The sequence below is a fragment of the Cherax quadricarinatus genome, chromosome 51 (assembly GCF_038502225.1).
Source record: "Cherax quadricarinatus isolate ZL_2023a chromosome 51, ASM3850222v1, whole genome shotgun sequence".
NCBI lineage: Eukaryota > Metazoa > Arthropoda > Malacostraca > Decapoda > Parastacidae > Cherax > Cherax quadricarinatus.
Window position 1 is genome coordinate 23,644,747 of NC_091342.1, and position 18,922 is coordinate 23,663,668.

General features: G+C 42.3%; 1 protein-coding gene across 9 annotated transcripts in view; it reads right to left on the bottom strand.

The window, feature by feature from the left end:
• The window catches only part of LOC128694738 (constitutive coactivator of peroxisome proliferator-activated receptor gamma), a 173,513-nt gene extending 155,352 nt beyond the window's left edge, over positions 1 to 18,161 (bottom strand). For 2 of the 9 annotated variants that reach the window (XM_070095966.1, XM_070095958.1), the window contains exon 1: positions 18,012 to 18,161. The gene's annotated coding sequence lies outside the window, so the exon portion shown is untranslated. Of the gene's footprint in view, positions 1 to 9,776; positions 9,859 to 14,595; positions 14,694 to 14,991; positions 15,081 to 15,955; positions 15,981 to 16,100; positions 16,158 to 16,530; positions 16,632 to 18,011 lie in introns of those variants that run through there. The other 7 variants (XM_070095963.1, XM_070095961.1, XM_070095965.1 and 4 more) reach the window with 7 other exon arrangements.
• Between the last annotated feature and the right edge of the window lie 761 nt (positions 18,162 to 18,922).

Genomic DNA, 18,922 nt, shown 5'->3' on the forward strand with positions numbered 1-18,922 from the left:
TGCATGTATGCACGTGTGCGTGTGTGTGTGCGTGCGTGTCCTAGGACTGACCCCTGTGGAACCCCGCTTGTCACAGGCACCCACTCTGACACCTCGTCATGCACCATGACTCGTTCTTGCCTCCCTGTCAGGTATTCTCTGATTCATTGCAGTGCCTTTCCTCTAGCTTTTGCTAGAGGATCGAAGGCCTTCTTGCAGTTCGAGAAAATGTAGTCTATCCACCCCTCTCTCTCTTGTCTTACTTCTGTCACTTTGTCATAAAACTCCAGTAGGTTTGTGACACAGGATTTTCTTTCCCTGAAACCATGCTGGTTGTCAATTATACACTTGTTTCTTTCCAGGTGCTCCACCACTCTCCTCCTGATGATCTTCTCTATGACTTTGCATACTATACACATTAGTGACACAGGTCTGTAGTTTAATGCCTTGTGTCTGTCTCCTTTTTTAAAAATTAGGACTACATTTGCCATCTTCCATACCTCAGGGAGTTGCCCAGTTTCAATGGATGTGTTGAAGATCTTTGTTAGTGGCACACACAGCATCTCTGCTCCCTCTCTAAGGACCCACAGAGAGATGATGTCTGGTCCCACCGTATTTGAGGTATCAAATTCATATAGCTTCTTCACCTCCTCCTCTGTTATGTGCACCTCATCCAGCACTTGTTGGTGTACCTCCCTGTTCTGATTTCCTGGAGTCCTACCAGTTTCCTTCTTTAAATCTCATGTGTATGTGTGTGTGTGTGTGTGTACTCACCTATTTGTGGTTGCAGGGGTCGAGTCACAGCTCCTGGCCCCGCCTCTTCACTGATTGCTACTAGGTCCTCTCTCTCCCTGCTCCATGAGCTTTATCATACCTCGCCTTAAAACTATGTATGGTTCCCGCCTCCACTACTTCACTTTCTAGGCTATTCCACGGCCTGACTACTCTATGACTGAAGAAATACTTCCTAACATCCCTTTGATTCATCTGAGTCTTCAACTTCCAATTGTGACCTCTTGTGTCTGTGTCCCATCTCTGGAACATCCTGTCTTTGTCCACCTCGTCTATTCCGCGCAGTATTTTATATGTCGTTATCATGTCTCCCCTGACCCTCCTTGCCTCCAGTGTCGTCAGGCCGATTTCCCTCAACCTTTCTTCGTAGGACAATCCCCATAGCTCTGGGACTAGTCTTGTTGCAAACCTTTGCACTTTCTCTAATTTCTTGACGTGCTTGACTAGGTGTGGATTCCAAACTGGTGCTGCATACTCCAGTATGGGCCTGACGTAAATGGTATACAGAGTCTTGAACAAATCCTTACTGAGGTATCGGAACGCTATCCGTAGGTTTGCCAGGCACCCGTATGCTGCAGCAGTTATCTGATTGATGTGCGCCTCAAGAGATATGCTTGGTGTTATACTCACCCCCAGATCTTTTTCCTTGAGTGAGGTTTGCAGACTTTGGCCGTCTAAACTATGTATATTGTGTCTGCGGTCTTCTTTGCCCTTCCCCAATCTTCATGACTTTGCATTTGGCAGGGTTAAACTCAGGGAGCCAGTTGCTGGACCAGGCTTGTAGCCTGTCCAGGTCTCTTTGTAGTCCTGCCTGATCCTCATCCGATTTGATTCTTCTCATTAACTTCACATCGTCCGCAAACAAGGACACTTCTGAGTCTATCCCTTCCGTTATGTCATTCACATATACCAAGAACAGCACAGGTCCTAGGACTGACCCCTGTGGAACCCCGCTTGTCACAGGCGCCCACTCTGACACCTCGTCACGTACCATGACTCGTTGTTGCCTCCCTGTCAGGTATTCTCTGATCCATTGCAGTGCCTTTCCTGTTATGTGTGCCTGATCCTCTAGCTTTTGCAGTAACCTCTTGTGAGGAACTGTGTCGAAGGCCTTCTTGCAGTCCAAAAAAATGCAGTCGATCCACCCCTCTCTCTCTTGTCTTACTTCTGTCACCTTGTCATAAAACTCTAGTAGGTTTGTGACACAGGATTTTCCCTCCCTGAAACCATGCTGGTTGTCAATTATACACTTGTTTCTTTCCAGGTGCTCCACCACTCTCCTCCTGATGATCTTCTCCATGACCTTGCATACTATACACGTTAGTGATACAGGTCTGTAGTTTAGTGCCTCATGTCTGTCTCCCTTTTTAAAAATTGGGACTACATTTGCCATCTTCCATACCTCAGGGAGTTGCCCAGTTTCAAATGATGTGTTGAAGATCTTTGTTAACGGTACACACAATATCTCTGTTCCCTCTTTAAGGACCCACGGAGAGATGTTGTCTGGTCCCACCGCCTTTGAGGTGTCAAGTTCGCATAGCAGCTTCTTCATCTCCTCCTTGTGTGTGTGTGTGTGTGTGTGTGTGTGTGTGTGTGTGTGTGTGTGTGTGTGTGTGTGTTTGTGTTTTTGTGTGTGTTTGTGTGTTTGTGTGTTTGTGTGTGTGTTTGTGTGTGTGTTTGTGTGTGTGTTTGTGTTTGTGTGGTGTGTGGTGTGTACTCACCTAGTTGAGGTTGCAGGGGTCGAGTCCAAGCTCCTGACCCCGCCTCTTCACTGGTCGCTACTAGGTCACTCTCCCTGAACCTTTAGCTTTATCATACCTCTGCTTAAAGCTATGTATGGATCTTGCCTCCACTACATTGCTTCCCAAACTATTCCACTTCCTGACTACTCTGTGGCTGAAGAAATACTTCCTAACATCCCTGTGATTCATCTGTCTTCAACTTCCAACTGTGTCCCCTTGTTGCTGTGTCCCATCTCTGGAACATCCTGTCTTTGTCCACCTTGTCAATTCCTCTCATGTTTTGTATGTCGTTATCATGTCCCCCCCATCTCTCCTGTCCTCCAGTGTCATCAGGTTGATTTCCCTTAACCTCTCCTCGTGTGTGTGTGTGTGTGTGTGTGTGTGTGTTGTGATGCAGTTCAGATGGGCTTGTGAGGTCTCTAGGGAGACCTAATTACAGTGGACCCCCGCTTCGCGATGCCATCGGTATCTGATAAATCCGGTATGCAATGCATTACATCGCAAAAAATTTGCCCTGGTTCCCATTACAAAACCCGGTATACGCGATTCGTCCGAGACGTGTCCACGTGTGGCCTGAACTGCCCCGTGTGTGCCAGTGTTTACAAGCCAGCTAGTGTGCTCGCATCTAAGGATATATTTGGTACATTCCATATTATCACAGTGTTTTTGGTGCTTATTTCTGCAAAATAAGTCACGATGGGCCCCAAGAAAGCTTCTAGTGCCAACCCTTCGAGACCAAGGGTGCTAATGACTATTGAAATGAAGAAAGAGATAATTGCAAAGTACGAAAGTAGAGTGCGTGTGTCGGAGCTGGCCAAGTTGTATACAAAACCCCAATCAACCATCTCTACTATAGTGACCAGGAAAACGGCAATCAAGGAAGGTGTTGTTGCAAAAGGTACAACTGTGATTACGAAACAGCGACCGCAAGTGTTAGAAAATGTTGACTGTTATTGGTGTGGATAAATGAAAAACAGATAGCAGGAGATAGCATCTCTCAAGCGATCATTTGTGAAAAGGCTAGGCAGTTGCATGACGATTTGGTAAAGAAATTGCCTGCAACTAGTGGTGATGTGAGTGAATTTAAGGCCAGCAAAGGTTGGTTTGAAAGATTTAAGAATCGTAGTAGCATACATAGTGTTGATTAGGCATGGTGAGGCTGCCAGTTCAGACTAAAAAGCAGCTGAAAAATATGTGAAGGAATTCAAGGATTACATAGACAGTGAAGACCTGAAACCTGAACAAGTGTTTAATTGCGACGAAACAGGCCTGTTTTGGAAGAAATTGCCAAGCAGGACCTACATTACTCAGGAGGAAAAGGCACTCCCAAGACATAAGCCTATGGAAGACAGGCTTACTCTTCTGATGTGTGCCAATGCTAGTGGTGATTGCAAAGTGAAGCCTTTATTGGTGTATCACTCAGAAACTCCCAGAGCATTCAGGCAAAAGAATATCCTCAAGGCTAATTTGTGTGTGCTGTGGAGGGCAAAAAGTAAGGCATGGGTCACTAGGGACTTTTTCTATGACTGGTTACACCATGCATTTGTCCCCAATGTGAAAAATTACCTAATTGAAAAGAAATTAGACCTTAAGTGCCTCCTGGTATTAAACAATGCCCCTGGTCATCCTACAGACTTGGCAGAGCAACTTTCTGGGGACATGAGCTTCATTAAGGTCAAGTTTTTGCCTCCTAATACCACTCCTCTCCTGCAACCCCTGGACCAGCAGGTCATTTCCAACTTCAAGAAACTGTACACAAAAGCTATGTTTGAAAGGTACTTTGAAGTGACCACAGACATTCTATTGACTCTAAAGGAGTTTTGGAAGGATCATTTTAATATCCTCAATTGTGTAAACCTTATAGGTAAGGCTTGGGAGGGAATGTGTAGACAGAATGTGTAGACAAAAGGAATTTTGAAGGGTTTGAGGCTAACCCTGAGAAGCCTATGCCAGTTGAGGAATCCATTGTGGCATTGGGGAAGTCCTTGGGTTGGAGGTTAGTGGGGAGGATGTGGAAGAGTTGATGGAGGAGGACAATGACGAACTAACCACTGATGAGCTGCTAGATCATCTTCAACAGCAAGAGGCCAGACCTGAGGAAACTGCTTCGGAGGAGGGGATTGATAAAGTGAAGAAGTTGCCTACTTCAAAGATTAGGGAAATGTGTGCAAAGTGGCTTGAAGTGCAAAGCTTTTTTGATGAAAACCACCCTCAGACAGCTACTGCAAGCCGTGTTGGCAACCTGTACAATGACACTGTTGTGAACCACTTTACGGAAGTCATAAAGGAACGAGAGATACAGGCCTCTATGGACAGATATGTTGTGCAACATTAGTCCAGTGACTCTCAAGCTGGTCCTAGTGGCATTAAAAGAAGGGAAGTAACCCCAGAAAAGGACTTGCTACCTCAAGTCCTAATGGAGGGGGATTCCCCTTCTAAACAATAGGTTCAACACTCCCCTCCTCCCATCCCATCAATCATCACCAGATGTTCATTAAAGGTAAGTGTCATGTATTCTATTCTTAGTAGAGTACATACTACAAACTGTGCATGTCTTCTTCAGTTTGTGTGCATTAAGCTTAATATTTCATGTCGTAAAAGTTTTTTTTTTCATACTTTTGGGTGTCTTGCACGCATTAATTTGACTTCCATTATTTCTTGTGGGGAAAATTGATTCGCTTTCCGATAATTTTGGTTTACGATGAGCTCTCAGGAACAGATTAATATCGCAAACCGGGGGTCCACTGTATATGGTCACACCTGCCTTGGCAAATGTCGGGTAGTCACGCCCACATCTGAGGTCTTTTGTTCTTGACGGCGTCAGACCTCAGCATCAGGTCATAACACAGGGTGCACACCCTATTGTGGAGGGGTACTTTGACCACCATATAAGCCCAGGGAACAGCTGAGCAAAGAGGTTGTTGGTGACAGGTCCGGGGAGCGAGAGCTTTGGACAGCCGCGTGTGTAATGGACCACGCATTGGAAATCTCGGGTCAGCTGGTCAGTGAATTAAGAGTGAGTACTAGTCCGTGTTACTGATAACATCTACCTTTTCCCCTGGTAATAAGTCTCATAGGTCAATTGTTATATTATGTAAATGTCCATCAGGATATGTTGTATTCTGCTTAATGCCTCAAATGATGTAGTGGAAGTTTTAGCAGTAAAGATCGAGAACCAAAACCTAGTCATTGTGGTAATCTACAAGCCTCCGGATGCAACATCCCAGCAATTCCAGGAACAGCTGTTAAAAATTGACCACTGTCTGGAAAATCTGCCAGCTCCTGCACCCAACATCTTGCTCCTGGGGGATTTCAACTTAAGGCACCTAAAATGAAGGAATATAGCAAATATTGTTGCAGTAATAACACCAGGAGGCAGCTCTGATGAAAACTCACACTCACACGAGCTTTTAAATCTCTGCACAAAATTCAATTTAAACCAGCAAATAATAGAGCCTATTAGACTGGAGAATACACTAGACCTCATCTTCACTAACAATGATGATCTACTGGACCTGGAGAGTGTTCCAGGTCCTGATACGAAATGTCGCCATATCAAAAACAATATACTCAGATCACAACATAATTGAGGTTCAGACATGTATGCGCGGAGCCCCAGACCGACATAATGAGATTAGTCACGAGGGAGCATTCACCAAATTCAACTTCAATAACAAAAACATAAAGTGGGACCAAGTCCTAACCGATATAAGCTGGGAAGATATACTAAGCAACACAGACCCCAACCTATGCCTAGAACAGATTAACTCGGTGGCACTCGATGTATGCACAAGGCTTATTCCTCTAAGAAAAAGGAGGAGTAGATGTGAAATAGAAAGAGACAGGCGCTCACTTTACAGGCGACAGAAAAGAATAACAGAGCGGCTAAAAGAGGTCAATACATCTGAAATGCGTAGGGAGACGCTGGTCAGAGAAATAGCAAGCATGGAACTTAAGCTAAAGGAATCTTATAGGAGTCAGGAATCGCGGGAAGAACTAAAAGCCATAAATGAAATCGAAAGAAACCCAAAGTATTTCTTCTCCTATGCCAAATCAAAGTCGAGAACAACGTCCAGTATTGGGCCCCTACTTAAACAAAATGGGTCCTACACAGATGACAGCAAGGAAATGAGTGAGCTACTCAAGTCCCAATATGACTCAGTTTTTAGCAAGCCGCTAACCAGACTGAGAGTCGAAGATCAAAATGATTTTTTTATGAGAGAGCCACAGAATTTGGTGAACACAAGCCTATCCGATGTTATCCTGACGCCAAATGACTTCGAACAAGCGATAAATGACATGCCCATGCACTCTGCCCCAGGGCCAGACTCATGGAACTCTGTGTTCATCAAGAACTGCAAGAAGCCCCTATCACGAGCTTTTACCATCCTATGGAGAGGGAGCATGGACACAGGGGTCGTCCCACAGTTACTAAAAACAACAGACATAGCCCCACTCCACAAAGGGGGCAGTAAAGCAATAGCAAAGAACTACAGATCGATAGCACTAACATCCCATATCATAAAAATCTTTGAAAGGGTCCTAAGAAGCAAGATCATCACCCATCTAGAAACCCATAAATTACACAACCCAGGGCAACATGGGTTTAGAACAGGCCGCTCCTGTCTGTCTCAACTATTGGATCACTAGGACAAGGTCCTAGATGCACAAGAAGACAAAAAGAATGCAGATGTAATATACACAGACTTTGCAGAAGCCTTCGACAAGTGTGACCATGGCGTAATAGCGCACAAAATGCGTGCTAAAGGAATAACAGGAAAAGTCGGTCGATGGATCTATAATTTCCTCACTAACAGAACACAGAGTAGTCGTCAACAGAGTAAAGTCCGAGGCAGCTACGGTGAAAAGCTCTGTTCCACAAGGCACAGTACTAGCTCCCATTTTGTTCCTCATCCTCATATCCGACATAGACAAGGATGTCAGCCACAGCACCATGTCTTCCTTTGCAGATGCCACTCGAATCTGCATGACAGTGTCTTCCATTGCAGACACTGCAAGGCTCCAGGCGGACATCAACCAAATCTTTCAGTGGGCTGCAGAAAACAATATAAAGTTCAACGATGAGAAATTTCAATTACTCAGATATGGTAAACATGAGGAAATTAAATCTTCATCAGAGTACAAAACAAATTCTGGCCACAAAATAGAGCGAAACACCAACGTCGAAGACCTGGGAGTGATCATGTCAGAGGATCTCACCTTCAAGGACCATAACATTGTATCAATCGCATCTGCTTGAAAAATGACAGGATGGATAATGAGAACCTTCAAAACTAGGGAGGCCAAGCCCATGATGACACTCTTCAGGTCACTTGTTCTATCTAGGCTGGAATATTGCTGCACACTAACAGCACCTTTCAAGGCAGGTGAAATTGCTGACCTAGAAAATGTACAGAGAACTTTCACGGCGCGCATAACGGAGATATAACACCTCAATTACTGGGAGCGCTTGAGGTTCCTAAACCTGTATTCCCTGGAACGCAGGAGGGAGAGATACATGATTATATACACCTGGAAAATCTTAGAGGGACTAGTACCGAACTTGCACACGAAAATCACTCACTACGAAAGCAAAAGACTTGGCAGGCGATGCACCATCCCCCCAATGAAAAGCAGGGGTGTCACTAGCACGTTAAAAGACCATACAATAAGTGTCAGGGGCCCGAGACTGTTCAACTGCCTCCCAGCACACATAAGGGGGATTACCAACAGACCCCTGGCAGTCTTCAAGCTGGCACTGGACAAGCACCTAAAGTCAGTTCCTGATCAGCCGGGCTGTGGCTCATACATTGGTTTGCGTGCAGCCAGCAGCAACAGCCTGGTTGATCAGGCTCTGATCCACCAGGAGGCCTGGTCACAGACCGGGCCGCGGGGGCATTGACCCCCGGAACTCTCTCCAGGTAAACTCCAGGAATTTAAGGTCCTGTAGATATAGATTGCACAGTAGTAAGTGTGGATGTTATGAACAGGGAGTAAGTTTAGATCTATGAAGAGTGGAGGGGGGGTGTTGCCAGGGATGGGATTTAGTGATTATTCTTACTGCGGCTTTTTGTTGGGTTATTATTGGCTTAAGGCGTGTTGCTGCAGTTGAACCCCAAGCACAGATAGCATAGGTGAGGTATGGATATATAAGTGAATGGTATAGTGTGAGAAGGGCAGTTTGCGATACGTAGTATCGTATCTTGGAGAGGATCCCCACCGTTTTGGATACTTTTTTTGTTATGTGTTGGATATGGGTGCTGAAATTTAGGTTGTTGTTGAGGTATAGGCCAAGGAATTTGCCCTCATTATGTCTGGCAATTAGAGTGTTGTCGATATTAATGTTAAGTTGCGCAACACCTGCTCTGCTACCAAACATAATATAGTAGGTTTTGCCAGTGTTAAGTGTAAGTTTATTGGCTGTCATCCAAGTCGATATTTTGAGCAGCTCCTCGTTAACAATGGTGTTGAGGGTGGCAAGATTAGGGTGGGAGATGACATAAGTTGTGTCGTCAGCAAAGAGAATGGGTTTCAGGTCTTGGGATATGTTTGGAAGATCATTGATGTATATGAGGAAGAGAAGGGGACCAAGGACATTTCCCTGCGGAACTCCAGTATCAAGTGGCCGTATTGATGAGGCTGTCTTTAATGGTGACATACTGGTACCTATTAGAAAGGTAGGATTTAAAATATGCATGCCTCTTATACCATAGTGGTTAAATTTGTGGAGTAGGATGCCGTGGTCTACTGTGTCAAACGCTTTTCTTAGGTCAATAAAAATTCCTTGCGGATATTCCTTAATAATAAAAATAATAATAATAATAATAATATTCCTTAATAATAATAATAATAATAATAATAATAATAATAATAATAATAATAATAATAATAATTTATTTTGACATGATACATAGTTGTACAAAGGAATATAATACATAGTTGAGTGTACATGCCAAAAGCCCCTTGTATGCAGAGCATTTCTGGCAAACTTAAAATTAACTTAAGATTAATTAGGATGTAACAGTTTAAATGGTCATTAGGTGAGTTACAGAGAGTACAGAGACTTGAGTATTAAGAGGTAATGCTATATGGCTTTAATAGGTCTAGTGGAGAAGTTTAGTATAGTGAATAATTAGTTTTGAATTATTTTATAAAAATTACAGTATTACAATAGAACAATATAAACAATTTACAATATGAAGTACAATTGAGTATTTAAAATGATGAAATTTGAACATTACATGAAATCTGCCATTGTCCTACCATTTTGCAAATCAGGCACCTTGGGGCTTGATACCTCTCACTATTGTCCCATTGCTCTGACCAGTGTAGTCTGTAAGGTGATGGAACAATTGGTGAATAGACGTTTGATATGGGACATGTATCTGGAGACTCATAACAGTCTTTCTCTTCACCAATATGGCTTTCGCAAGGGCTGCTCTACTTTGGACCCCTTCCTCCACTTAGATATGTATATGTGTGAAATGCTTGTGCTAACAAGTACTCCATCCTAGCAGTCTTTTTATCTTGAGAAATCATGTGACACTACTTGGAGGTTAACATTTTAGCCCAAGCCCACTCCTTAGGCCTCTGCGGTAATCTACCAATCTTCCTTGCTGTTTTCTTATCTGACAGACATTTTCGTGTCCATGTTGGCGCCTCGCTTTCTTCAGACTTTGTTCTGGTCTAGGGAGTCCCACAAGGTTGTGTCCTTAGCACTACCTTTTTTCTCTTCGCTATAAATGACCTACCTTTTGTTCTTCCATCACATATTTGGTTGTCACTTTATGTGGATGACTTCGCTATAGCTTATGAAGGCACTGACTGTCACCTGGTAGCAGCCTCCCTTCAGGACGTGATTGACCGAGTTTCCCACTGGGCCATGTCTCATGGATTTAAATTTTCTAGTACGTAAACCCATTTCATAACCTTTACTAGACGTCCCCTTATCCCAGATATTCCATTGTATTTACATGGCTCAAATATTCCAGAATGTGATACGGTCAAGTTTCTTGGCCTTCTCTTTAATCGCCAGTTGACATGGAAACCTCACATTTCCTCTTTGAAGGCAGCTTGCTGTGGTCGGCTGAATCTTCTTAAAATTCTTGTGCATCATTCATGGGGAGCAGATAGCTGAACTATCCTCCGTTTGCATTCCACCCGTCTTGTCCAAACTAGATTATGGCGACCAAGTGTAGTATTCTGCGGCTTCTACAACTCTAAGTTAGATCCCCTTCATCGTCAGGGTCTATGTTTATGCCTTGGTGCCTTTTGTTCAGCCCTTTGATATACCTTTGAAGAGTTTCAAGAGTTTATCTACTCTCTGAGCTCGGCCCTTGTTGAAAGCCTCTATGCAGAGGCAAATGTTCCTTCCTTAGCTGATCGTCGTGACGCTTATTGTCTTCACTGCTTTGTCCGCACTCATGACCTTTGTGTTCCTTCTATGTATAGGTTGGTCTCAGACGTTAGTAGAAGCCCAAGATATTTGTTCGGTGCCCCTGCTTACTCTGACTGTTTTCTCTTTGTCTTCATTCCGGTCTTCTCTCCACTTACACCCCCCTTGTATGTTCATTTAACATCTACCTTTTCCCTTCCCCCTTGGGAAGTTCCGATGGTTCGTGTCTGTTCTCCCCTACTGCCGTGCACCAAAGCTCTCCTGCTTACGACTGCTTCTCGCTCTCTTTTTCTTGATCAGTCCAGTCTCATGCTCATGCCGTTGATGTTTATGCAAATGGTTCTAAATTTTCTGACAGTGCTGGGTTCACGGTGGTGTTCCCTGACAATGTTGTCTGAGGTTATTTGTTAGACTCGGCTAGTATTTTTACTGCCGAGTTGTATGACATCCTCATAGCACTTCTCCGTATAACATATACGTCTCCTTCAACGTTTGTGATCATTTCAGATTCACTCAGTGCTTTACAAGCCATTAAACAATTTGATTCCTCTCATCTATTAGTCCTTTGTATTCAACTATGGTTGCTTCATGTGGCTAGCAAAAACAAAGACATTGTTTTCTGTTGGGTCCCTGGACATACTGATGTGCAGGGCAGTGAACAAGTGGATGCTGCTGCACAGTCAGCAGTGCATGATCTTCTGGTTTCCTATAGAGGGTATTCCATTCAGAAATTATTTTCCAGTCATCACTGCCTGTCTTTGTAGCCATTGGCAACAACGGTGATCAGGTATGCACCATAACAATTGCACTTACTTAAACTGCTTTTAGGTTTGTGGCCATCTTACCACCGTTGTCGTACTTGGGAGACTACATTCTCCCCTCTCCACATTGGCCATACTCGCCTTACCCATGGGTATCTCATGGAACGACACCCTATTCCTCTCTGTGAGGTTTGTCGAGTCCCTATTTCGGTTCTTCACTTTCTTGTAGACTGCCCACTTTACCAGCGAGTTCAGAGGATTTACCTCCAACGCCGCCGCTGCCCTACCACTCTTACATTATCTTCCCTTCTTGGAGACAGCCCTGCCTTTGATTTACAATCACTTTTGTCAGCAACTGCTTTACATTACAAACTTTGACACAGGCCCCTTAGTGTCCCTTCCAGCCCTTTTCTCCCCTCACCTCTGTGACCCTCTTCACCTAGCTGTTTATAGCCCCAGCACTATTTACTGCCCCGCAGCACTGTATGACCCTTGTCAGTTTAGCACTTTCTTTGATTATAATAATAATAATGTCCCCCAGGATGCAACCCACACTGGTCAACAAACACCCAGGTACCTACATGCTTGCTAGGTGAACGGGACAGCAGGTGTAAGGAAACACACCCAATATTTCCACTCTTGCAAGGGATCGACCTACAGACACTCAGTGTGAGGTGAGAGTGTTGCCTACTAGGCCACGGGACACTATGAGTATCTGTAGGCCGATCCCTTGCAAGGGTGGAAACATTGGGAGCATTTCCTTACACCTGCTGTCCCATTCACCTAGGAAGCAAGTAGGTATGTACCTGGGTGTTAGTTGACTGGTTCATAAATTTTGTGCTGCAGATTATATAGGCCTAATGAATTACCTGAGTAGTGTAGATGAAGTAATTTGACTAGGAATTATCATGAGGGATGCCAGATTAACAGTGGTGATAAATGTTAGTATGACATCTTCCAAAGCAATATACAAGCTACACAAACCTCATATATTTCTAACAGATAAATTAATGACCATAAATGGATAAATAAAAGACTAAAGCATCTCTTCAATTAAAAAAAAAAAGAAAGAGGCATTTACTGGTGAATCAAAGAGACAAATGTCAACTTACTTACCAATAAACTCAATTTAAGAGAGAAGTCAAAAAAGGAATAAGGAAAACCAAAAGGGAATATTAAACTGAGGTTACAAAAGCTTCTTTCAGGTATAAAGAAATAAGATTAGGGAAAATATAGGCCTACTTAAATGTAACTCAGGTCAGTTTACAGATAGTGACAAAAAAATGTGCATTACCATTTTTAACCTTTATTTCCTCTGTTTTTACACAAGAGGATACAAAGAAAATCACAGATACCACTAATTGTACAGGTCAGGATGAAAATAAATATTGTAAGATCAAAGTCACTAATGACTTAGTCCTTAAACAACTAAGATTGAAACTAAGCAAGTTACTGGGCCCTGACAAGCTGTTTTCAAGGGTTTACCTGGAGGGTTCTGAAGGAATGTAAGAGGAAACTAAGCAAACTATTACTAGTCTGCTCAACAGATCACTGTAAATGAATATCATAGCAGGTAAGTGGAATATGGCAAATGTGATACCCATTTACAAAGTGGAGACAGATCCTCAGCTTCAAATTATGGACCAATCAGCCAAACCTCATTGTGTGTTAAAGTTGATAGAATCAGTAATTGTGGCTAAGAATTCAAAGCCATGTTGAAAGCTATAATTTGATCAATGAATCTTTGCACAGTTTTGCAAAGTAATGAATTTACTCACCTTTTTTCACTAAGGAATTTGAGGTGGTAGACCAAAATAAAGATTACAATATTGTGTATACTGACTTCAGTAAGGCCTCTGATGGCATTCCAAACAAAAGACTTATGAAAAAAAGTAGCAGCATGAGATATAGGAGGAGAAATTATTACCTAGGTTGAGTCATGGCTTAACTTGTTACAAGTCGTGTGCCATAGGGGTCAGTATTGCGACCCCTCATTGTTTGCATTCTACATATTATTATTATTATAATCAAAAAGAAGTGCTAAGCCACAAGGACTATGCATTCTACATAAATGACGCAGACGAGAGAATAAATAGCAACATAAATTTGCCAGTGACATTAAAATAGGCTATAATTTCTAATGAAAACACTAGTAAGTTACAGGATGACCTGGACAGGTTGATGTAGTTGGAGAAGTGGCAGATGCTGACAAATGTAAAGTTCTAATACTAGACAAAGAAAATAACTAATATATACTGCTTTGAAATTGGATCCATCTTTTTGAAGCACCCTGTATTATACTTATAAGCTAAATAATGTATATCTTAGTCAAACTGAATGCAAAAAAGATCTAGTCCTGGCTAGCAGAAATTTAAAGTCAACACAAGAGTACATAAGTATTCACAATAAGGTTAAGAGAGTTCGTAGCTTCAGTATGAATAATGGTAGTCCTAAAGTTATACTTCAACTACATATAATCTTTGGGAAGGCTTCCTTTGATTATGCCCCTTAGTTCTGTTCTCCATGTTACTGAATGGACATAAATGCACTTGAAAATGCATAGAGAAGGGTAACAAAGTTGATCTCATGTTTCAGAAACCTTTAGTATGAAGATTAAAAAAAATAATTTTTAATTTATTTTTTTTATTTCTTATCAGCCAAACAGGATTTACAGTTCATATTCATAATTAGATACAAATGTAGCCACAGAAGAAAGACACTAATTATGCACTGCATTTTGGGCAATCATAAGGCTTACATACTACTAAAATTTAGATCTGTTACAATATGCAAGACATTGATTATCAGTATAGTTTGTGTAAGCCAGTACAATCTTGTGACCTGGTGACAAAAGCTCTCGCTTCACACACTGAGTGTCCGGGTTTGATTCCTGACAAGGATAGAAACATTAGGTGTTTTTCCTTACACCAGTTGTCCATGTTCACCCATCAGTAAAAATGGGCACCTGGGAGTTAGCCGGCTGGTGTAGGTCACATCCTGGGACAAACTGACCTAATTTGCCGGAAATGCTCTGCATAACAAGCGGCTTTCTATATAGTAGTATGTCATTGATGTCAGGTAGGCCTGTATACCCTGTACATGTACTTAAAGAAATAAAGATATTATTATTATTATTATAGATGTTTACTTGGCTGAGCTAGTAGGCACTGTGCCTATTTATAGGGGAACTTTAACCTAGCATACGTTTTTACTATATTATGAAGTATCACTTCACCAGATATGGTATACAAATCAAAGGTTATTCCTAGATCCTTCACTGTGGGTGCTGTTGAAATGAGTTCATCATTGCACAATACAGTACCTTGAAAATATTTACTTGCGTGAATTTACAGTTTGAGCCAAATGTTGTAGTATCGGTTAGGTTTCCATAAGACCAAGGGACAGTGTACTAATAAAAAAAAAAAATCGTTGAATACATGTCATAATTTCCAATGATGATGATTATAATAAAAATAATAACAATAATAATAATAATTAATAATAATAATAATAATAATAATAATAATAATAATAATAATAATAATAATAATAAATCTTTATTTCTATAACTATGATACAACTGATACAGACTTAGCTGAAGTCAGTGGTATACTATATATAGACAACATCTCTCTATACGTATATAGAAAGTTCTCTACTGTCAGTAGAGAGCACTGTCATCTGCTTTTAATATGAGCTGGAATTTATCACAAATGGGCATTTTCTTTACATTGCACGAGACGAGTACGGGCCCCAAAATACTTTCTTGTGGAACTCCATGTCTCATCGGCAGTTCTGTTGTCGGGTCTGTGATGTGTAAAGGTACACATAAATACAATTACATAAATTATAATAAATAGCAGCATATGTATACATTACCTAAGATAATCCAAAAAAGACAGACCTCACGGATGGACTGTTAAGTTAAAATTTTGTTCGGATTTTTAACGGAGAGCTAGTCAACCCAATCCAGTATGTCAATGGGAACTGTTTGTCTTATTACCATTGGGGTCTTTTAATCTTGCCCCCAGGATGCGACCCATAACAATCGACTAACACCCAGGTACCTACTTACTGCTAGGTGAACAAGGACAGCAAGCGTAAGGAACCCTGCCCAACGTTCCACCTGTGTCAGGGATCGAACCACGGACACTCAGTTGTGTGAATCGAGTGTACTATCAACCGAGCCACAAAACACCATGTTCTGAATGATACTCTGCTCTAAGTTCATTTAGGTACAATTACACATCAGTAGAATTATACATAGCAACACATGTACAAATTACTTAAGATAGCCCGAAAAGTCAAAGTGACTTATTTCCATTGGGTCCTCTAAATGATAAACTGTTCTGAGTGACAGACTTCTGCAGGATATAATGCTCTGAATGCCGTAAGGCTCTGGATAACGGACTGCTTTGAGTGACGGATTACCTCGAATGATGGCTTGCGTTGAATTGATGAACTGCTCTGAGTGTTGAACTAACCTGAACGATGAACTGCATTTGATCACAACGAAGTTACCGAATCGTCAGTTAGTCAGGGAACCTCTCCAATACCTTCCTATTGGCAAAGAGTTCTAACTATCAGGAAGCACTAACCAAACATAATGTACAAACTGAACCTAAACTAAGCTAACTTAGCTGAAACCAAACCTAAATTCCGTTGCTGGATAACCCGTGGCTATATTTTAACAAGTCGCCGAACCTGCCGCCTGGATAACCAGCTGATTTCGGGAATTTGAAACATCGGTGACTTCGCCGGTCACTAGTCATGAATTAGTTTTGATGATGAACTGATTGAATATGGACCGTTTGAATATGAACCGGCGTGAATGGTGGACCAGTCTGAATAAAAGACTGACCTGAATATGGACCAGCGTGAATGATGGACCAGCCTAAATGATGGACTGGCGTGTATGATGGGCTGGCCTGAATGGTGGACTGACCTGACTGTGGACCGGCCTGAATGATGGACCGACCTAAATGATGAACCGTCCTAAATGATGGACTGGCCTAAATGATGGACCGACCTAAATGATGAACCGGCTTAAATGATGGACTGGCCTGAATGATGGACTGGCCTGAATGGTGAACTGACCTGAATGTGGACCGGCCTGAATGATGGACCGACCTAAATGATGAACCGGCCTAAATGATGGACTGGCCTAAATGATGGACCGACCTAAATGATGAACCGGCCTAAATGATGAACTGGCCTAAATGATGGACTGGCCTGAATGGACTGCACTGAATGAATAAGCATTGAAATGGTCCAAGCGATGGAATGGTTCAAATAACGGAATTGTCCATGTAGTGGAATGGTTCAAACAGTTGAATGTTTTAAGCAATGGAATGGTCTAAGCAATGGCATAGTCCGCCTATCAAGGGAGGTTCCTTGATACTGGCGAAGGGTTCTTGGTCCAGGGAATTAAACCCAACTTCTTCCTTGGATTGAACTGTTGCATAAAGGTAAAAGATCTCATTTCCCCAGGCGCTGTATGACCAGTATGGAGCTACTGCTACCCATGGATGAAATACTAATAATGGAATGGACCTGGAGTTCATTACCTTCGTAACTTGCTCTGCTATCAAAACTCTGGGGCCCAGTCCCTGGACACATTATGTACTCTCTAATCTTTTGACTACAACCCACAGGATGGGTATGGGGTGCATAATAAATATATTAAAGAACATAAAATCCAAGCAATGGTATGATTAAAGCAATGGAATGGTTCAAACAACAGAATTGTGCAACTAATGGAATGGTCCAAGCAATGGTATGATCAAAGCAATGGAAAGTGTCAAACAACGGAATGGTCAAAGCAGTGGAATGGTTCAAACAATAGAATGGTTCAACTTCAAAAAGTTGGAATGGTTCAAGGAAATGGAATGGTTCACGCAGTGGAATTGTTTAATCAAATGTAATGGTTAAAACAATAGAATGGTTCGACTTCAATCAGGGAAAATAACGGCTCAAGCAAATGGAATAGTTTAAGTAGCAGAAGTTGGTCAAGCAAATGGAATGGTTCAAGTAATGGAATGGTAACAGAATGATTCAAGTAAATGGAATAGTTCACACAATGGAGCGGTCTAAGCTATGGAATGTCCTAAGCAATGGAGTGATTTAATGGTTCAAGGCGAGGAATGATCTAAACTATGGAACAGTCCGAGCTACGGAATGGACCGAGCCATAGGACGGTTCAAGCTATGGAATGGTCCTAGAAATAGAAGGGGAAAAAAAAGGTTCAAGCAATGGAACCGTCCAAGCTGCTGTGTGTGGGGGCCAAAGCTTGCTAACACACACACATGGACAGATGTCACCTCGTGGTATACTTGTAGTTACCTTGTAGGAGACTATGTGGGAGAGAGAGGGGGCACAGTAGCCTGGTGGAGGACACACTCGCCCTCACTCATGACCCGCTGCACACTGGTCTTCCATTGGTGCCGGGAACCCAAAAATTAGGATGTTGTACTCGATACACATACACCAATACATTTTTACCACAGCTGCATTTCCTAATATACATAAGGAAGACAAAACATACGGCACTCTTTATGGGAAAACGCATACGATACAATGTTGTGTTTAGAGGAGAATGTGTTAATTGTGAGTATCGTACGTAGATTGCGGAGGGCGCGGCTACAGATATTGATCTGCGTCCACGGTCTTGAAACATAACTAGTATTCCTGCAGACATCATTTGAATATTATGGTTGGCTCATAATAGCATTTACCCGAAATGAAATCGATTTACGAGTCTTTGGAGTACCGTGGAATTCTCAGCAGCGTCGTGCAGTTAACAAAGGAATTGCAGAGGGCTGAAGTGCTAAGCTTGGTCCCAGGACCAAGGCTTGCTAGGTCAAATCAAAGTCACCTGACACTGTAAACTCTGATATTCATTTTCATTCATATTTGTCATTTTTACTGCATGGTACAACCAGCACTATATTCTACCTGACTTCACGTTGACCTTAGTTTAGTGAGGGTAGCTTATATTGAAGGACAAAAAAAGATGTATTTTTTCCTGATTTTTTTGGTTTGCACCTTGCCCTTGAGTGTCACTGGTGGTCCCTGTTACCAGGATTGTCTCACAACACTCTTACCTTGACCTCGCTTGACCCACCTTACGTCATCCTCTCCCGCATCTCACACGCTTACCAATATTCCACTCGATACATAGATTACCCTAAAGCATACAGATCTCTCTCTCTCTCTCTCTCTCTCTCTCTCTCTCTCTCTCTCTCTCTCTCTCT